The 20073-nt window shown below is 36.2% G+C and overlaps 1 protein-coding gene across 1 annotated transcript in view; it reads left to right on the forward strand.

Moving 5' to 3' along the window:
- LOC113499622 (solute carrier family 35 member C2-like) overlaps positions 1-20073 on the forward strand; it is a 71087-nt gene that overhangs the window by 33701 nt on the left and 17313 nt on the right. The gene's annotated exons all lie outside the window — the stretch shown is intronic.

The following is a 20073-nucleotide window of genomic DNA, read 5'->3' on the forward strand; positions in this document are numbered from 1 at the left end:
AAATGTTGGCTCCCGTCTATTGTTCATTCATCTTTGATTTAATAGTCTAGTTCAGTTGTGCTCTTACTCTTGTGTTATTCCTTACCTGTTGTAATTGTGAGCCTAAGACACGGCGAACAAACGAACGAACACATATTATGTATCGCCGTGTTCCGCGGTCACTTTCCGTATCAGTTAGGTGTTTGTGAATAAAAAATCGGTCAAGCGCAGGTCGAACTCTTTTACCGAGGGTCCCATACAAACCTGTTGTTATGATATATTAAAAAAAAATCAAGATTACGATTAGGGAGGGAGCTTCGAAAACTTTTAGCGATAAAACAGCTGTATCTTTTTATTGCGTTGTCGAAGACGTTTAATTTTTTAACAGCTGTAGGAGACTGTGGACCGAAGTATGCGGTATCAATTTTAGCTTGGTGCCTCCACGCGTTTCTGAGAAAAAAGGATTTGACAGACAAACAGTTGAAAGACAATAAACTGATGCTATAAGGGTCCCGCTATATGTCCTTCGAGGTACGGAACCTTAAAAACTACGGGAAGTTAGTTTTTTTTTCCATTTTTTATGAAATTTCTTCTTTTGCTCATATCTCCGAATCTATCCGGTCTATAAGTGAGAAAAAAAATCCTGAGCATCTCTGATAGCTGTATTTTGTAAATCCACTTAAATATATCGATTTTTGAAAATATATTTTTATTGAGTTTAGAGCCATCTATGAAGGCGTTACAGTATTAACTCGCTAGAGGCGTAGAGCGTGACTAGACATCACGTCAACGTTTGCGATGGAAGGAGTTGTTTATCGTAGTTGCGTACCTTTTGTCATAGATGGCGCTATGCGCAGGTAATACGTAAAAAATAATAAAACTGCGAATCAAGTGCGAGTCAGACTCGACCATGAGAGGTTCTGTAGCAAAAAAATTGAACTCATGACCCTCTTAGCACTGCGGATAAATAACTTTGATCGATGTTATACTAATAATTATAGTATTTTTTTATTAACTTACTGATAATAAAACACGATTAAATTGTGGTTTACAAAATATAAACTTGGAGGTGTGTTAAGTCGGTTTACGGACGATAATTTTCATGATTACGTAAACATGAAGCATTGATGAATATTATTTTGCATAATTTTATAATTATGAACTGCTAGTTTTAAAAATACACTGAAATCAAATCTACATATATATGTCAATTAATTTAAGTGACAAAATGAATCAAATTTAAATTTAATCAAAAACCAGATGATTGTCCATTTCAACTTGTCATTTTAGATATGTTTTATTTTTATTTTTATTTATTTATCATACAAATTTTCTTACTATTCTAACTCGCCAAAGTTTAAGGTTTGAAGGCGTTTTGTTACGACTTGTGTGAGGGTTACAATTTTTCGAACATGCTGCCGTTTCCATCAATTTATAACACGTCAAAGCTTGATGAATCGCTGTGCGAGATAAGTTCGTTGTAACTTTGATCGAAGTTTTGAACTAACATAAGTACTTGGGAAAGGACTAGGGTGAGGATGACAAAAGTAATTGAGGCTTTGACTAATGTCTTCGTTATCAGTTATCTCATGATTCTGTTCTCCAAATGTCGATGTTTTACTAATAGTGTATGTTTTGTAACGAAAGGTATATTGCGGTTTACGGTTTATGACATATGAAAAAAAATAATTCATAAGTACATGTGTAGGTATATCTTCTTCAAAGGAGTTTTCAGACTGACATGATGTTTCAATACCCTAAGGAATTTAATCCTTGTGTCGCGGGGGTTTCACAAACATTCAGGTGACATGCACTAAGACACCTAGACTCTGGACAAGCATTCGTGGATCACACAAATGCTTGTCTTGCACGGGGATCGAACACGCGGCACGTCGTGCACAGTTGGTTTTGGCGTGGTGTCCTCAACCACTGCTATGCGTGCAGTGCGGCTTTGAAACTTTGCTTCAATGTTGTTTGTTGAAAATAATACAATGTGCACAGTCTTTTGATTTTCGGTATTTTGATGTTAAGAGAGGTTTCGCTTCAGTACACCCCGGCCAGTATTCCTACGGAACCGGGATCCACCGCGCGTTGTTAACTTAACTGTCTTCGCGGACGGAGTCGTAAGCAGCTGCTAGTTTCAAGCAATAACTGAACAAGGGCGAGTCGGACTGGCCTCACGAGTTCTGTACGTAAGATAATGTGCACATCGAGCTTATTTTATACTTGATAACTTTTGAAAATGTTTCAATTTGTTTCAAAATGGCGCCGCTATTTTTAGGTACTTCCTTACTTTTCTGAATAAGAAGACGTTCTAATTAGTGACTGACAACAAAGTGATCTTTTTAGGATTTCTTTGGGAGGTTCAGAACCCTAAAACGAACTTCGAACACACTTTATGTATCGTCGCGCTCCGCGGTCTCTTTCCGCTCCAGTTAGATACTTATGAGGAAACAAGCCGGTCAAGTGCGAGTCGGAGTCTCTTACCGAGGGTTCCGTACAAACTTAAAGCTATGATATACAAATAAAAATCAAGCTTTTGATTCCCTAGGGAGTGTTGACAACTTTTAGCGATAAAACTCCTGTATCTTTTTATTGCGTTGTCTTAGAAGTTTAAAATTTTAAACAGCTTTAAGGGACTGTATGCCTGAGTATCCGGTATAAATTTCAGCTTGTTAGCTCCACGCGTTTCTGAGAAAAAGGGACTTGACAGGCGAACAGGTGGAAAGACAATAAACTGATGCTATAAGGGTCCCGCTATATGTCCTTCGAGGTACGGAACCTTAAAAACTACGGGAAGTTAGTTTTTTTTCCATTTTTTATGAAATTTCTTCTTTTGCTCATAACTCCGAATCTATCCGGTCTATAAGCGAGAAAAATCGTGAGCATCTTTGATAGCTGTATTTTGTAAATCCACTTTACTTTTATCGATTTTCGAAAATGTTTTTTTTTTTACTGAATTTAGCGCCATCTATGAAAGCGTTACGGTACCTACTAACTCACTAGAGACGTAGAGTGCGACTAGACGCCACGTCAACGTTTGCGATGGAAGGAGTTGTTTATCGTAGTTGCGTGCCTTTGTCACAGATGGCGCTATTCACAGTCAAACTCGGCCATGAGGGGTTCCGTAGCTGAAGTTCATATAAAATGTAATCCATGATCCTTAGCACTGCGGATAGTTTTCACCTATCACATAATTCTGTTCTCCAAATATCTCAAATAATTTAAAAGATGTTTTACTAATAATGTATGTTTTGTAATGTAAGGTATATTGCGGTTATCGGTTTATGAAGTATGAAAAAACAAACAAGTTTCAATACCCTCTGGGTGGTGTGTGTCGCGGGGGTTTCGCATACATTCAGGTCACATGCAAAGAAACATAAACTAATACATACAAACACAGCATTTGGCACCGACCTCAAAAATAACTGATTTTAAAATGTAAATAGTATGCATAAGTATCAATAATTTCGTTGATTTTCCTTTAGTGTTCTTTGGCTTGTAATTAAAATATTATTTTATACTTTTTAGTTCAATTGTATATATTGTTAGTGTAGTCTTGAAGTCGGTTTTTATTTTTTTCCAAAATTAATTTTATTCAGCCGCCATCTGGGATTTGATTTTTGATCTGATTTTCAGTTTTACCACCCTTGAAACCTATGAAAACAATACCCATGACAAAAAAGTTGATATTTTTTTCAGTCGCCATCTTGGCTTAGTTTTTTGATCCAATTTTCGGTTTTAGCACCCTCGAAACCTACGAAAACGATACCCATGACAAAAAAGTTGATATTTTTTCTAGCCGCCATCTTGGATTTGTTTTTTGATCTAATTTTCGGTTTTAGCACCCTCAAACCTATGAAAACGATACCCATGAAAAAAAAATTGTACTTAACCGTCATCTTGAATTTTAAATATTCGAGACGAAAGTATCTGCCATCTTAGTTTTCCATTTATCAATATTCAAGTATTTATAGTTACAAAAAAACATTCGCATGACGCGACACTCGCAACTGCAGCACCGCGAAACCCCCTTAGCGGTCTCGTAGGTGTGCATGTATGTGTGAGTGTGCCGTTTTGACAGTTTTCTTCGTAGTTTCCTTACGGTATGGAGATATGTGTACTGTGGTTTTACCTCTCACTCTTATTTTGAATCTCTCTCTTTCATTTTGGGCATGACTTCATTGGCGTGTGTTTTGTTTTAAGACCTCTGCAATGCTAATCTCTGAGTTACACTTTTTCTCGTGGTGGGATGAACTACCGTTCTCTTTCTAATTTCTACTTACTCTTTTGTTTTTATTTGCATAAGATTTTGTCAACCTTATTTTAAAGGCAATTTACTACATTTTTGAACACATGTTGCTAGTGACTGTAGTTTTATGTCTCCTTCTTTTTGTGTTCTATCTCTTTCATTTCGAGCATGACGTCACTGACATGTCTTTTGTTTTGATATCTTATTGAGATACGGTAAAATTTATATGTTTTTTTTTTACTTGATTGTCTTTCTCTTTCTAATTATGAATCTTTCTTTTTCATTATCGACGTGACGTCATTGGCGTGTGTTTGGTTTTTACTGGAATACGACATCACGTGCACAAGAATATGAATCTTACCGCGTTAAATATAAAGTTGCAATCTCAATCTCATTTTCTAACGCCATTACCTACAGCAGACAATTTAAACGACCGACGCAAAGGTGCGTTTTTTTATTTGTGTTGCGTAATATGGTATATTTTTAATTTATTTCTTTTATTCGGTGGAACACTGTGAAAAATGAAGAAATATAACTATATTGCGGGATATCGTTGAATGAATGAATATCTATACATATAATAAAATTGTAGAAAAGTGAAAACTGTACATTGAATATTTTTTAAAAAGAATAATTGCAGGGTGGTCTACGAACGATTCCGATGCCGAAAATATGATTTTTAGAATTTTTGTCTGTTTGTCTGTTTGTCTGTATGTATGTCCGGAAAGATCTCGGAAAGTACTGGATAGATTTGATTCAAATTTTCAGAGAATATCAACAAGAGGTCCGGTCAACATACTTTTTACTTATTATCTCGCTTTTCGTTACAGGGGGTGAGCAGGAGCCTTTTATATCTATAAACAAATATCAAATTATCTCATAAACTACTGAATATATTTCGTTCAAATTTTGCATGAACCTTATCGTACACATGATACAACAGATATACAAAAACCATAATGCTACTATGCAGGGGGCATGAGCAGTAAAGTTTTAAATTCTTGGATTCACCCGTAACATCGTGTAATACAATTATGAGGTGTATTTTCACCTCATTAAGTAGTAGGCAGCACGGTCATCAATTTACACAAAAAAACATCACGCTATTTATCTTAAGACTTTTGGCAGAGCAATAATAGGATTTTTCGAAAATAAATAATTCTCACAAAATTAGTCATTTTATTCTCTTTCAAGTCTACATAGGCCTACCGCGACTATTTCACAAGTAAAATAAAAGAAACATTAACCAAAACGTTTTTTTATGCAATTGTTACCGTAATCGGTACATTCTTGAAAGAAAGGAACTTAAATTCTTTTTATTTTTATTGTAGTACTAAAATTACTCAAGTTCAAATGTGCAATGCCGTAATATGATTTTGTATTTATTTACGATAGGAGTATATACCTATGTTTTTATCTCGGTAATGTTGGCGATGGTACTTCAAGATCAAAACATTCGTAGTGACACTCAACCCAAAGTTGCATGTAATTCACATTGATCTCATCTATAATTATGCATAACAAAAAATTACTGAACGACAGTTAATTATTACCTTGGTTCATCTGTAACAACTAGCAACAATTTTTTTATCTTAAATTTGCAATATTACATAAGCCAAAAGTATTTCGGATAAAAAAGACCCAGAAAACTTGCACAAAATGCAAAATTTGCAAATACATATCAATGAATAGACATTACGTATCTATTGATAGAATAATGTCAAATGATACCTGGGATTTTTCAATATTTTAACGATTTGATCGGTCTACATCCGCCATTACAGAGACTGCACACGTGGCCCTTCCAAAAATTCCTTTAACAATTTATTGTAATCTCTACTTATTTAAAATTTTCTTCTTTCGTAGCCTGGTAAAAACAGGGGAAGGAACGAGACTGAATGAGTTTCTGAGATCCCAAAGCTAAGCCGACGAGGATTAGAAACATATTTTTGGAAATTTCCCCAATAAGGCTGATAATAGCGTGTAGCTATCAGCACTTACATCCGTCATACAATGTCTGGAAAATTCATTTTGGCTGTCGGTATCGACAGCGTTACCTCATAACCAACCTCGTGTAGTCTTTATTTAAGTTCCATTTATGCAGTAGGGATGACGGTAGGTATTTTACTTCAATGATCGTCAGGTAGGTTAATGAATAAAATACGTAATTTTTCTTTGTAAATTGGTACAGTAAATAGAACTCATGCGCATGAACTCAATTTTATGTTCATATTTTGCTTTGTCATAACATCACAAATTAGACATATCCTATACTTAGGATTTTTGTCATTCTCAATTTTGAAAAAAAGGGGTGTCTGATATTTTTTTATTATCACGCTATTTATTTATTAGCAATTTAAAGGCAAATCATGATCAAAACACCAGGGGGCCAAAATAACACCAACTTTTTTATTTTGGAAATATTCCAAATTTTTGTGAGGAAGATCAGTTTTAATATTAAGAGGACAATCAAACATAACGTGTTACAGGAAACCGTTTATTTGGGCGCAATTTTGCAAAATCTTTTATCTTATGACACTATGTAAAATCCACAGTTACCGAGCCCGACTCTCACTTCACCAGCTCCGTCCACAAAAATAATTTGATATCTTCTTTATATCATCAGAAAACATCGTGTGTGAAAATAACAACTGTCTGGCTATCACTGTTCCTGAGAAACAGCCAGGTGACAGGCAGACAAACGGACACCGGGGCCTCAGTAATATGGTTCTGGTTTACCTCTTTGGTTACAGTACAATAATAATTTTATGATATCGCATGATCACTGTCATAATCCCTCTAGTAATTTCAGGTGTAGGCCGGCCCAAGAACAGACGTGCTCGAAAATCATAACCCACCCAATTTGAAAATGGAAAACCCTCGAAAGTAAAACATTTTTAGCAGAAGTGCTAAGACTGAGTTATACCTTCTGTTATTTTTTACTACTAATCCCCCCCCCCCCCATTTTTAAACGGCTCGATTTGTCAAACATGTCTAAACGAACACTCGCACATACATAATTCATGTTTAAATTAAAATAGTTCAATTCGTTCGGAAGCTATGATGTCACAGACAAAAAAGCAAGCTTAAAATAAGTGTTTCATTTTCAATATTGCATTACATTTTTGAGATGATCGTTATTATTAAACTTCATAGTTTTTCACATCTTGAAAATCACGCAGACAAAGTCGCGGGCAACAGCTAGTCCTTACTAATATTATAAATGTGAAAATGTGGATGTTTGGATGTTTGTTACTCAATCACACAAAAACGGCTGAACGGATTTGGATGAAATTTGGCATGCATATAGCCATTGACATGGAAAAGAACATAGGCTACGTTTTATCCCGATTTTTGAAACAGTTCCGAAGGGAAAATTGAAGAGGTGTGTAAAAGCTATATAATCACTAAGAGGATGTAATTCCATGGAAACGGGGACCACCAAACGCTGTGAACTGAAGTCCACGCAGACGAAGTCGCGGGCTATAATATCTTTTTGTGACATCAATGGTTTGTGAGAAGATATATTTAGGTTGGGCCACACAGAACACATTTTATGTATCGTCGTGCGCCGCGATGTCCTTCCGTGCTAATATGGCACTTATGAGTAGAAAAACCGGTCAAGTGCGGTTCGGACTCTTTTACTGAGGGTTCCGTCCAATTTTGTTGCTATAATATATTAATAAATTCAAGATTTGAGCTCCTAGGGAGTGTCGAAAACTTTTAGCGATAAAACTCCTGTATCTTTTCATTGCGTTGTTTTAGAAGTTTAAATTCTTAACAGCTTTAAGGGACTGTAGGCCCGAGTATCCGGTATAAATTTCAGCTTGATACCTATACGCGTTTATGAGAAAAAAGGACTTGACAGACAGACAAACGGAAAAACGACAAACTGATGCTATAAGGGTCCCGCTACATGCCTTTGGAGGTACGGAACCTTAAAAACCACGGGAAGTCCGTTTTTTTTAACATTTTTTATAAAATTTCTTCTTTTGCTCATATCTCCGAATCTATCCGGTCTATAAGCGAGAAAAAAAATCCTGAGCATCTCTGATAGCTGTATTTTGTAAATCCACTGTATTTTTATCGATTTTTGAAAATATTTTTTTCACTTAATTTAGCGCCATCTATGAAAGCGTTACGGTACCAGCTCACTAGAGGCGTAGAGTGCGACTAGACGCCACGTCAACGTTTGCGATGGAAGGAGTTGTTTATCGTAGTTGCGTGCCTTTGTCACAGATGGCGCTATTCACAGTCAAACTCGGCCATGAAGGGTTCCGTAGCTGAAGTTCATATAAAATTTAATCCATGATCCTTAGCACTGCGGATAGTTTTCACCTATCACATAATTCTGTGCTCCCAATATCTCGAATAATTTAATCGATGTTTTACTAATAATGTATGTCTTGTAATGTAAGGTATATTGCGGTTATCGGTTTATGACGTATAAAAAAAAACAACTGTGTGCTTTGTGTCGCGGAGGTTTCACATACATTCAGGTCACATGCACAAGGGCATCCAGACTCAGGACAAACATTCTTGGATCTCACAAATGCTTGTCCTGCGCGGGAATCGAACCGCACGTCGGACACGTCGCGCACTGTATGTGTTGGTTTGGAGACGTCATCCACGGCTTTGTAACTGACTGAAATATTGTTTGTTGAAAATAATGACTTCGTGCGCGTGGTAAAAAGATATAAGTTAGGAGTTTTCTAAGTTTTGTTTGTAATGGCCATATAATTAAATTTTGTAACATGAAAGAGGTTATTGTGACTACACTGTAATAGTTATTATACCCTCGCGGAGTTTTAAGTAAGTGCGAGTCATATGAGCTCGTCTTGGCAACATTTTACATGAGAATGTTTTTGGTGGGAAAGTATGCTTATATCTGCTCAGTGTTTCAACTCTTAAAAAACCATTTAATTCAATCTCGTTATTGACGCACTCAATTTTGTCTACCGCTTGGTTCGACCTTCAATCGAGACCAAGGTCACGCAATCAAATTAATATTCGAAAGTGAAAGTTATTTACAGTATTAATCTAACACACACATAGAACAATTAAATTCCTAAAATATTAAAATAACAACCATTCACTTTGAACACTACTGCTCGAACATAAAGCTCAATTCTGTTTGTGAAACATTATTTTAAAATTATAATACAAAATAATAAATTAATATTCTCTTAAAAATCAATAAAGATTAAAATTTTTATTTTGTACACTTTAAATAGTTTATCCGAAAATATTACTTATCCCCGTAGACATAAAGTTCAATTAATGTTTATTCCATTTCAATTTAATAGTATTGGCTTTAAAATTAATTAAGATTATTTTTTTATTCTTTGTTGATTCGGTGACTATCAACCTTATAGTTTTAGAAATATGATACAAGTTTGGGCATCTTGTGTCCTCAGCGCGTGTAGTTTTACCTCTCACTCTTATTTTGAACCCCTCTCTTTCATTTTGGGCATGACGTCATTGGCGTGTGTTTTGTTTTAAGACCTCTGCAATGCTAATCTCTGAGTTACACTTTTTCTCGTGGCGGGATGAACTACCGTTCTCTTTCTAATTTATACTTATCTCTTTCATTTCGAGCATGACGTCACTGACGTGTCTTTTGTTTTTATCTGCATAAGATATTGTCAACCTTATTTTAAAGGCGATTTGTTACAATGTTGAAAACATGTTGCTGGTGACTGTAGTTTTATGTCCCGTTCTTTTTGTGTTCTATCTCTTTCATTTCGAGCATGACGTCACTGATGTGTCTTTTGTTTTGATATCTTATTGAGATACGGTAAATTTTATATGACTTTTTGACTTGATTGTCTTTCTCTTTCTAACTATCAATCTTTCTTTTTCATTATCGACGTGACGTCATTGGCGTGTGTTTTGTTTTTACTGTTATACGACATCACGTGCACAAGAATATGAATCTTACCGCGTTAAATATAAAGTTGCAATCTCAATCTCAATTTATAACGCCATTACCTACAGCTGACAAGTTTCAAACGACCGACGCAAAGGTGCGTGTTTGTTATTTGTGTTCCGTAAGTTGGTAGACAGATAGTTTATGACCTGAAGTGACACATAGTTTACTTTTTATCTCGAAAAACTGGGAAGTTTCCGATGGGTAACCCAATGATATACAAACGATTTTCACGCAGGCGAAGCCGCGGGCGGTCACAAGTATAATATAAAAGCTTGTCGCGAGATTTACTTGTTGTAAAAAATGAAATATAAATGTTTACATATATACAGGTAAACGCAATAAATGATTGAGTATTGAGTACTGAGGTAAATCTCGCGCTAAAGAGTATTACCTATATGTCAACTCAGGTTATAAACCAGCTGTGTCTGTCTGTGGCATCGTAGCTGCCAAACGAGTGATCCGATTTGAATGCGGTTTTTGTGGTTTGAAAGGTATATCAGTCGGGAGTGTTCTTGACGATGTTTGGTGGAAATCGGTTCAGGTCTTCAAGGTCATCGGGTTGTTGGTTAGGTGTGATAGGAATGTTACACGCTCAGTTTACTTGCAAGCATAATTATGTGGGATCTGATATTTGAAACACTAATGTCTCTTGGAACCTCTGAGCTGGTCTGCTGTGAGGACCCGAAGGTAGGAGACGTAACCCTGGTCTACCTTTTAGTAAACCCATCGAGTTTGGGCTCATTGAATTTATCTTGACTAGTTCTCTTCATGTTTCTAATTAGGGGCGGGGGTTTTTAAATTTAAAATTTATTTCTATTGTTAATAGTTTTAGCAGCGTTCGCAGAAATAGGTTTCCGATTTTGCACCTTTTTTAACAATGTCGCAATTTTCTTTCGGAACCCTAATATTTTTACAAAATATTATGCAGGTCTTATTTCTTTATTACTGCTGTTGATAGATATGCAAATTTTTGCGATTTGAGTAGGTTTTTGTCGGGTGGGTTGTGCGGCTCCCAGATAAATGGTTGAGCTGCAGGGTCTGCATGGGCCGCTCGGGGCATGCGTACCGCTTGACGCCGCAGGCCTTTTTTTCCGGGGTGAAACGCTATTACGCTAATGTCTTCAACCCACGTCGAGGGCACGGCGTGGGGATATGTCGGACTTCCACCGACTAAAAACACCCCGGGCCCCTTCTACTGCTTTAGCCAGAGTCACGGGATCGCTTTGGACTCCTTCTCAAGGGATGGGTGTAAAAAGCCCACCTCTCACTCCTCATAAGAACGGGTGCGCAGGACGACGTGCCCGTCTCCTTCTTGGCCTGCTGGCTGATCGAGTGACAGGGTGCCCTCCCCGCCACCCGCAGGCCCTACCTTACGGTGGCCGTAGGTCGTGACGCCGCAGGCCTGCTCCGATCGGGCTGGCATTTATTTGCGCATTGTGAAAAACTACATTCTCTGGACTTTAAAAGAGGCGATCACCCCAGAGTTTATTCGACATTTCTTCTCAGGGTAGCTAGCTAGGAAATGTCGACTCCAGCTAGCTTAAAAAAAAGACATGTAAAAGTGATAATGTCTATCCTATTTGCAGAATAAATTATTTCATTTCATTTAATTTAACCTAGTATTATAGAAATTAATTAAGTATGTTTATCTACTCAATGTTTTAATTTCTTAAAAATATTTTATTCAATGGCGTTATTTACGCACTTAATTTTGTCTACATGCGGTTCGACCTTGAATCGAGATAAAGGTCACATTAACAAATTATTTTCGAATGTGAAAGTTATATATTACAGTGTCAATCTAACACACATAGAAAAATTAAATTCCCAAAATGTTAAAAGAACAATCACAAATTTTGAACACTACTGCTCAAGATTCTTCAATTCTTTTAAAATTTCAATCAAAAATATATATTAAATTCTTATTTTATACCCCTAAAATTATTTACCGGAAATACGACTTATTTCTTTAGATATGAAGTTCAAATAATATTGACTCCATTTTAATTTTATGGTAATAATGGCTTTAAAATTAATTGAGATTTATATTTTTTATTCTTTATTGTGTAGGTTGTTTATTGAGTCGGTGACTATCAACCTTATAGTTTGAGAAATATGATACAATTTTCAGCGCCTGTAGTTTTACTCCTCACTCTTATTTTGAATATCTCTCTTTCATTTTGGGCATGACGTCATTGGCGTGTGTTTTGTTTTAAAAAAGACCTCTGCAATGCTAATCTCTGAGTACACTGTTTCTCGTGGTGGGATGAACTACCGTTCTCTTTCTAATTATCTACTTATCTCTTTCATTTCAAGCATGACGTCACTGACGTGTAATTGAGATAAAATTTATATGATTTTCTTTGACTTGATTGTCTTTCTCTTTCTAATTATCAATCGTTCTTTTTCATTATCGACGTGACGTCATTGGCGTGTGTTTTGTTTTTACTGGAATACGACATCACGTGCACAAGAATATGAATCTTACCGCGTTAAATATAAAGTTGCAATCTCAATCTCAATTTCTACCGCCATTACCTACAGCTGTCAATTTTCAAACGACCGACGCAAAGGTGCGTGTTTGTTATTTGTGTTGCGTAATATGGTATATTTTTAATTTTTTAATTTATTTCTTTTATTCGGTGGAACACTGTGAAAAATGAAGAAATATAACTATATTGCGGGGTATCGTTGAATGAATGAATATCCTTACTAATATTATAAATGTGAAAATGTGGATGTTTGGATGTTTGTTACTCAATCACACAAAAACGGCTGAACGGATTTGGATGAAATTTGGCATGCATATAGCCATTGACATGGAAAAGAACATAGGCTACGTTTTATCCCGATTTTTGAAACAGTTCCGAAGGGAAAATTGAAGAGGTGTGTAAAAGCTATATAATCACTAAGAGGATGTAATTCCATGGAAACGGGGACCACCAAACGCTGTGAACTGAAGTCCACGCAGACGAAGTCGCGGGCTATAATATCTTTTTGTGACATCAATGGTTTGTGAGAAGATATATTTAGGTTGGGCCACACAGAACACATTTTATGTATCGTCGTGCGCCGCGGTGTCCTTCCGTGCTAATATGGCACTTATGAGTAGAAAAACCGGTCAAGTGCGGGTCGGACTTTTTTACTGAGGGTTCCGTCCAAACTTGTTGCTATAATATATTAAAAAAATCAAGATTTGTGCTCCTAGGGGGTGTCGAAAACTTTTAGCGATAAAACTCCTGTATCTTTTCATTGCGTTGTTTTAGAAGTTTAAATTCTTAACAGCTTTAACTGTTGGCCTGAAGGGACTGTAGGCCTGAGTATCCGGTATAAATTTCAGCTTGATACCTATACGCGTTTATTCTTTCTGTGGATGTTAGTTGTTAAGTCCCGGAGTGCAACCCGTTGTTTTAGGATAGAAAACTTAAGCTTTTATTGTAGAGCTTCTCTATACACAACATTTGTCGTTATATTATTTCCTGGTAACGAAATATACTGATGGTCGGGAGCCCAGACCCGTGATAGGGCAACGTAAAGTTGCTCATGCATAAAACATTATTCATAAATCAATTCCTACTAATTTGAATGTTTGGCCCTGGGATTTGTTAATCGTGAGTGCGAAAGAAATTCTTACTGGAAATTGGGGCCTTTTGAAGGCAAATCAGTAGGGATCATGGGTATTCTTGGTATATGAAATTTGCTCCGATGGTTTTGGTCATATATTAGTAATAGAAATCAGGTCGTTGTGAGTTGTGGCAACATCTGGCGTTCCACAGGGTTCCATCCTCGGTCCCCTTCTGTTCACAATCTACATAAATGATATAGGGGACTGTTTCCGAAATAGTAAGTTTTTATTATACGCAGATGACCTTAAAGTCTTTCACACAGTTAAAACAATACAAAACGCACTTCTCCTACAAGACGACCTGCACAGGTTGTCTGATTACTGTGATAAAAACAAACTTAAACTTAATATTTATAAATGCAAAATAATACGCTTCACCAAAAATAAAAAAGCTATTAATTTTGATTATACCCTGTGCAACGAAACCTTACTCAGTGATTCGACTATCAAAGATCTTGGTATCCTCCTGGACAGCAAACTGCATTTAAATTTACACATCGAAAAGATCACCGCGAAAGCCTTTCAAATGTACAGTTTTGTAATGAGAGCCACAACCGATTTTAAACGGCCCGCCACTTATCTCTATCTTTTCACATCTCTTATCCGCCCTCAAATTGAGTACGCCTGCGCTATATGGGACCCCTATTATTCCAAATATAATACCGCGATTGAAAGGATACAGTGCAAGTATTTAAAAGCTATGCAATATAAATGCCACATAGGTTGCTCATCATACACTGACATCCTTAAAAAGTGCAAACTACTCCCGTTAAAATCCAGACGTATATTGTTACAAATAATGTTTCTTTTCGGGCTAATACACAACAACTACGAGTGTCCCGAACTAGTAAATAACATTTATTACATAGTGCCTAGAACAGTGATAAGAAGGGAAGCACGAACATATCCGCTATTTGCTACATTTACAAGTCGCTCAAATGCGGGAGAGCGAGCACCCTTACAGAGAATAGTTAAGATCTATAATGAGAAATTTACCGACATTGATGTTTTTGCCTGCAATCGACAAATATTTAAAAAAAGAATTACGGACAGCCTCAGCATATTTGATAACCTAGATTAGTTGCTTTTACTATGTTTTGTAAGTAAATCATAGACTAAACATGTATTGTACCTTTACACCTTGAATTTGTAATACGTGGAAACGTCGTGGATTGTACGATTACCTATGTATAATTTGTAACTTGTCTATTGTAAGACACATTGTACAATTGTTCGTTTTCCCAATAAAATAAAATAAAATATGAGCTAATTCACCAGCTGCAGGGCCGGTGATAATCTTCGCAACTATTTAATTACTCACCGGGCCTTGGTAAAGCCTACTTCGCAACGGGCCGTGCAGCAGAAATCTTAATATTTTAATTTCGCTATAACTTCAGAACCAAACGTCCAATTTTAATCATTCAAAGACCAAATATTATCTACATTAACTGTACTTAGTGATGAAATAATTTATTTTGATAAGGAATAACAGAATGAGTAAAATAAACGCGTTTAAATGTAAAAGAAAAACAAGATTTTTCAATTAAAAATGGTTATTGCGCCTCACTCGACATAAATAGGTATTGTGATATTTATAAGATCTACAATTACTTAGAACATTTTATGGTACTATCTTTAATAGTTTAGGCAGGGTACGCAAAATAAGTAACTTTTTTGGTTGATATTTTACACCTTGTGTCCGAAAAACCCCAATATCTTTCGGAACCCTATTTTTATTCAAAATTAAAATATGGTGAAAGTATTTTCAAAATCGGTCCAGTAGTTTATGAGCCTATTCATTACAATCAAACAAGTTTTACTCTTTATAATATCAGTGTAGATTAGTAATTTATTAATTTATTTCAATCTCGTTATTTACGCACTCAATTTCGTTTACATGCGGTTCGACCTTCAACCGAGACCAAGGTCACGCAAACAAAATAATATTGGGAGGTGAATATTTACAGTATCAATATAATACACACAGAAAAATTAAATTCCTAAAATATTAAAATAACAACCATTCACTTTGAACACTACTGCTCGAACATAAAGCTCAATTCCGTTTGTGAAATATTATTTTAAAATTATAATACAAAATATTAAATTAATATTCTCTTAAAAATCAATAAAGATTTTAATTTTTATTTTGTACACTTTAAATAGTTTATCCGAAAATATTACTTATCCCCGTAGACATAACGTTCAATTAATGTTTGTTCCATTTGAATTTAATAGTATTGGCTTTAAAATTAATTAAGATTATTTTTTTACTAGCTTTTGCCCGCGACTTCGTTCGCGTGGAACAGTGACTTCCGGCAGATTTTTGGTTTTACTCACATAGTTCCCGATCTCGCGGGATTTTTGAGAAGTTCCCGCTCCCGCAGGATTTTTGGGATAAAAACTATCCTATGTCCTTTCTCGAGTTCCAAACTATGTCTGAACCAAATTTCATCCAAATCGGTTCAGTAGTTTAGGCGTGACGGAAAGACAGATAGACAGAGTTATTATCGCATTTTTAGCATGGGTAGTTTTGCCCGCGACTTCGTCCGTAAATTTACTTTGAGCAGAAAGTTTTTAACCCACTGCAAAAAAAGGAGGAGGTTCTCAATTTGACCGTATTTTTATATTACAGTTTTACTAAACAAAATAACTAAGTACCAATATTCGAGATCAAACCTACATCAAACAACGGAACCAATTTAGAATTTACGAAACAGGACCAATCCACATAAACGACCATACAACCGACAATACAATTTTACCACGACGGTACCGAAGCGCTCGGCCGATACCCAACCAAATGCGTGTAACGAAACCATAGCGCGATCTATTTCGATCCCAACGCCATCTATCGACTATAGTGACAACTCGGATTATTTATCTATACTCCGTTCGGGCATTTTCTTTGTACTAAAAGTAGTATTATATTTTTTATATGTTATTTTATTATTTTTCATACCTTTTTACTATTTATTTACTTTTTTCCGATGAATTAAAACAACATGAACCGAACTCGTGTAACGATCGACACCATTGCGCGTAGTACTAATAGAATTATCTATACTCCGTTAGAGCATTTTCTTTGTAGTAAAACTTTTATTATATTTGTGGGAGCGTCAGGAACATTTTCCGAACAGTCTAGGTTGGCCTCCATCTTGGGCGTATGAGCGACGGGATGTTCGAAATAAAAGCGTCAATGTTATCTTGTAGATTGTATAATGTGAACTTATAACATTATGGAGTAGAATACAATAGGACGGTTGAGATGGAATATTATTTGGAGCCAATAGGTTAGTACGTGCTCGCTATTTTTATGACAACTGTCTTGACAAGCAAAACGAACGTCGTCGCACCTAGCGCCACCTACTACTCTATTCGGGGTAACCCGCTCCCTTTTATAATTTACCACTTACTCATTATAATAATAATTATGGACTATCTTAATACACATTTCCACAATCAATTAAAATCGTCTAAATAAACAAAGTATTCTCAATTAATCCGCGCGCCGTCACGGCCGTCCTGCGTCGTCACACGTCCTCGTGTGTCTCATGTGCATCGTTGTTGTCTGCAAACATTAGATAAAATGATACACTACACTCTCGTCTTGGCCTTCCTGACCAATTGGGTGACTGCTGATCACTTATCATTTCTCATAAGACACATTTTCCACAAATCTATCTTAAAAATTATAAAATCCATCTCCGAACTATACTCCAACTACAGCTATAGCTATAGATTAGCAAATATTAAACACACCGGCTCACCAATGCCACATAGGCCCTTGAATGCCAACCAGGTTCGCCACCCAGGCTAGTTTGTGCCACACAGGATAGTTGTCGCCACACAGGCTAATCGTCGCCACACAGGCTAATCGTTGCCACACAGGCTGGCCACACAGGCTGGCCACACAGGCTGGCCACACAGGCTACTTGCCACACAGGCTTGCCACACAGGCTACTTGCCACACAGGCTCGCCACACAGGCTACTTGCCACACAGGCTTGCCACACAGGCTACTTGCCACACAGGCTCGCCACACAGGCTACTTGCCACACAGGCTTGCCACACAGGCTATTTGCCACACAGGCTATTTGCCACACAGGCCATTTGCCACACAGGCTATTTGCCACACAGGCCAACACACAGTCCAATCGGTGCCACACAGTCCAACTGATAAATTGAATCAACTGCTAAGTAGTGATCTCCTCTAACCACACAAGTAGGACTCACTTACCCGCGCCGTCATCGGCACATTCTACTCATGAAGTATCCCAGGGACAAATTATCAAAAGTACAAGAAACCAAGAACAAAAATTCACTCAGTTAAGTTCCAAATTCAGGCTCCACACTTACGTGGATTGGGTCTTATTTGACCAACGGAAACCTCGTAGCTCAAAATTCAACATTTGTTTTCAGCCAAGAATATTTCTTTATGTTTACTTATGAAAAATATGAAATCCTAATTTTTAGGACAAAGTCATTTAAGTCCGCACGGCCACGGCCGCGTTGACTCAACCCAAAATATCGCTACGTATTGCACAGCATTGTATTACGTTAGCCTGGAAACTTGTCAGCTAAAGTCTGCTTTATTAAAGATCATTATGCATCAAAGAACAACACAGCAGTACTCACCACTCGGTCATTCGTTATCATGATTATAATAGTTGACTTTATCTTAACATCTGTATCTTCTTTACCAGAAACCTTTCATTAAGTCAGAGCTACCAAGTAACTCTACAATCTTACAGTTGCCACCAGCAACTCACTACTGGAACTAATCACGAATCTCAAAGCAGGAATCTGAGTCATACAAAGTCCGCACGCATTCCATGTGAATACTGAGTCCACCCGACTCCATGGCCTCTCCAAGACCCAATCTCAGCCAGAGTCACCATAGTCTGTTCAGTCGCCACCTCTGCCATAGTTAACACGGTCTCTGCTTCGATCCCGACCATTGACCTAAAATTCTATACTATCACCATTCTCGACCTCGTTCTTTATTTGGAACGGTACTTAGTTTTCGGACTAAAGATATAGGCACTTTGGATAAAATCTTTACTAGTGGTAACAACAGTGTTAACAGCCTTATACTCAGAACGCATAACTGCCAATGACATGTGTTGATTTTTAAGAGAATATTAATTTAATATTTTGTATTATAATTTTAAAATAATATTTCACAAACGGAATTGAGCTTTATGTTCGAGCAGTAGTGTTCAAAGTGAATGGTTGTTATTTTAATATTTTAGGAATTTAATTTTTCTGTGTGTATTATATTGATAACAGACATAGTTTGAAACTTGAGAAAGGACATAGGATAGTTTTTATTACAAAAAATAAAAATAAAAAATAAAATTTATTACGGACATACTATATAATAGTGCCATCTATTGGTCAAATGTCGAGCTGTTCCTATGCTCCGTAGATAGATGGCGTTAATCGCGCAATGGTGTCATTACACGTGTTCGGTTCATGTTATTGTTTTAATTCATCGGAAAATCCATCAGAAAAATGTAAATAAACAGTAAAAAGGTGTAAAAAAAATAATATTAATATGACGGCGCGCGGATTAATTGAGAATACTTTGTTTATTTAGACGATTTTAATATAACTACATTATAACGGAAGCTATACTGATTTCTCTATAACGCGGTGACAATGCTAGCAGTAGCGAGGGCGAGTCATAGGTTAACATGACACTTACATGAACGCATTCATTTACTTAATTTACTGTTCGCTATTCAATGACGTGCGTTTCAAGGAGAATAGTATTCAAATGTTCAACGTGAATGGTAAGTGAAATTGTATGGATTACGCCATATTATGATATGGGTAAAAACTGTAAATATTTTATGGGAATATTTATTTTTTAATTGCATGTGGCGGTTTCATTTTTATCTTGACTGTATAAAGTATACCTATGTAGATAAAATGTATACTTTTTAAAAGTATTTTAATCACACGAATTTTTCAAAATACTTAGCGTTACCTAAGTAATGTTGAATTAGAGTTTCGTTTTCCAAAAAAAAAAAGATTCTTTAATTCAATTTTGCACCAGAAAATCATTTAAGTTATAGTTAAGATTTAAAACGCAGTCGCATTTGTAGGTGGTTCTATTATTTCTATTATATCAGTGAAAAAATAAGTATTGGAAAATGCGAAATAGAAAAATTATGTTTCAAAATTCAAAATTTATTTTGACATTATTATTTGAAATTCTTAAGTCACTTTCAAATCACTTTATTTTGCAAAAGTTTAACATTATGATTGAATAGCGAAT

The sequence above is a fragment of the Trichoplusia ni genome, chromosome 12 (genome assembly GCF_003590095.1).
Source record: "Trichoplusia ni isolate ovarian cell line Hi5 chromosome 12, tn1, whole genome shotgun sequence".
NCBI classification, from domain to species: domain Eukaryota; kingdom Metazoa; phylum Arthropoda; class Insecta; order Lepidoptera; family Noctuidae; genus Trichoplusia; species Trichoplusia ni.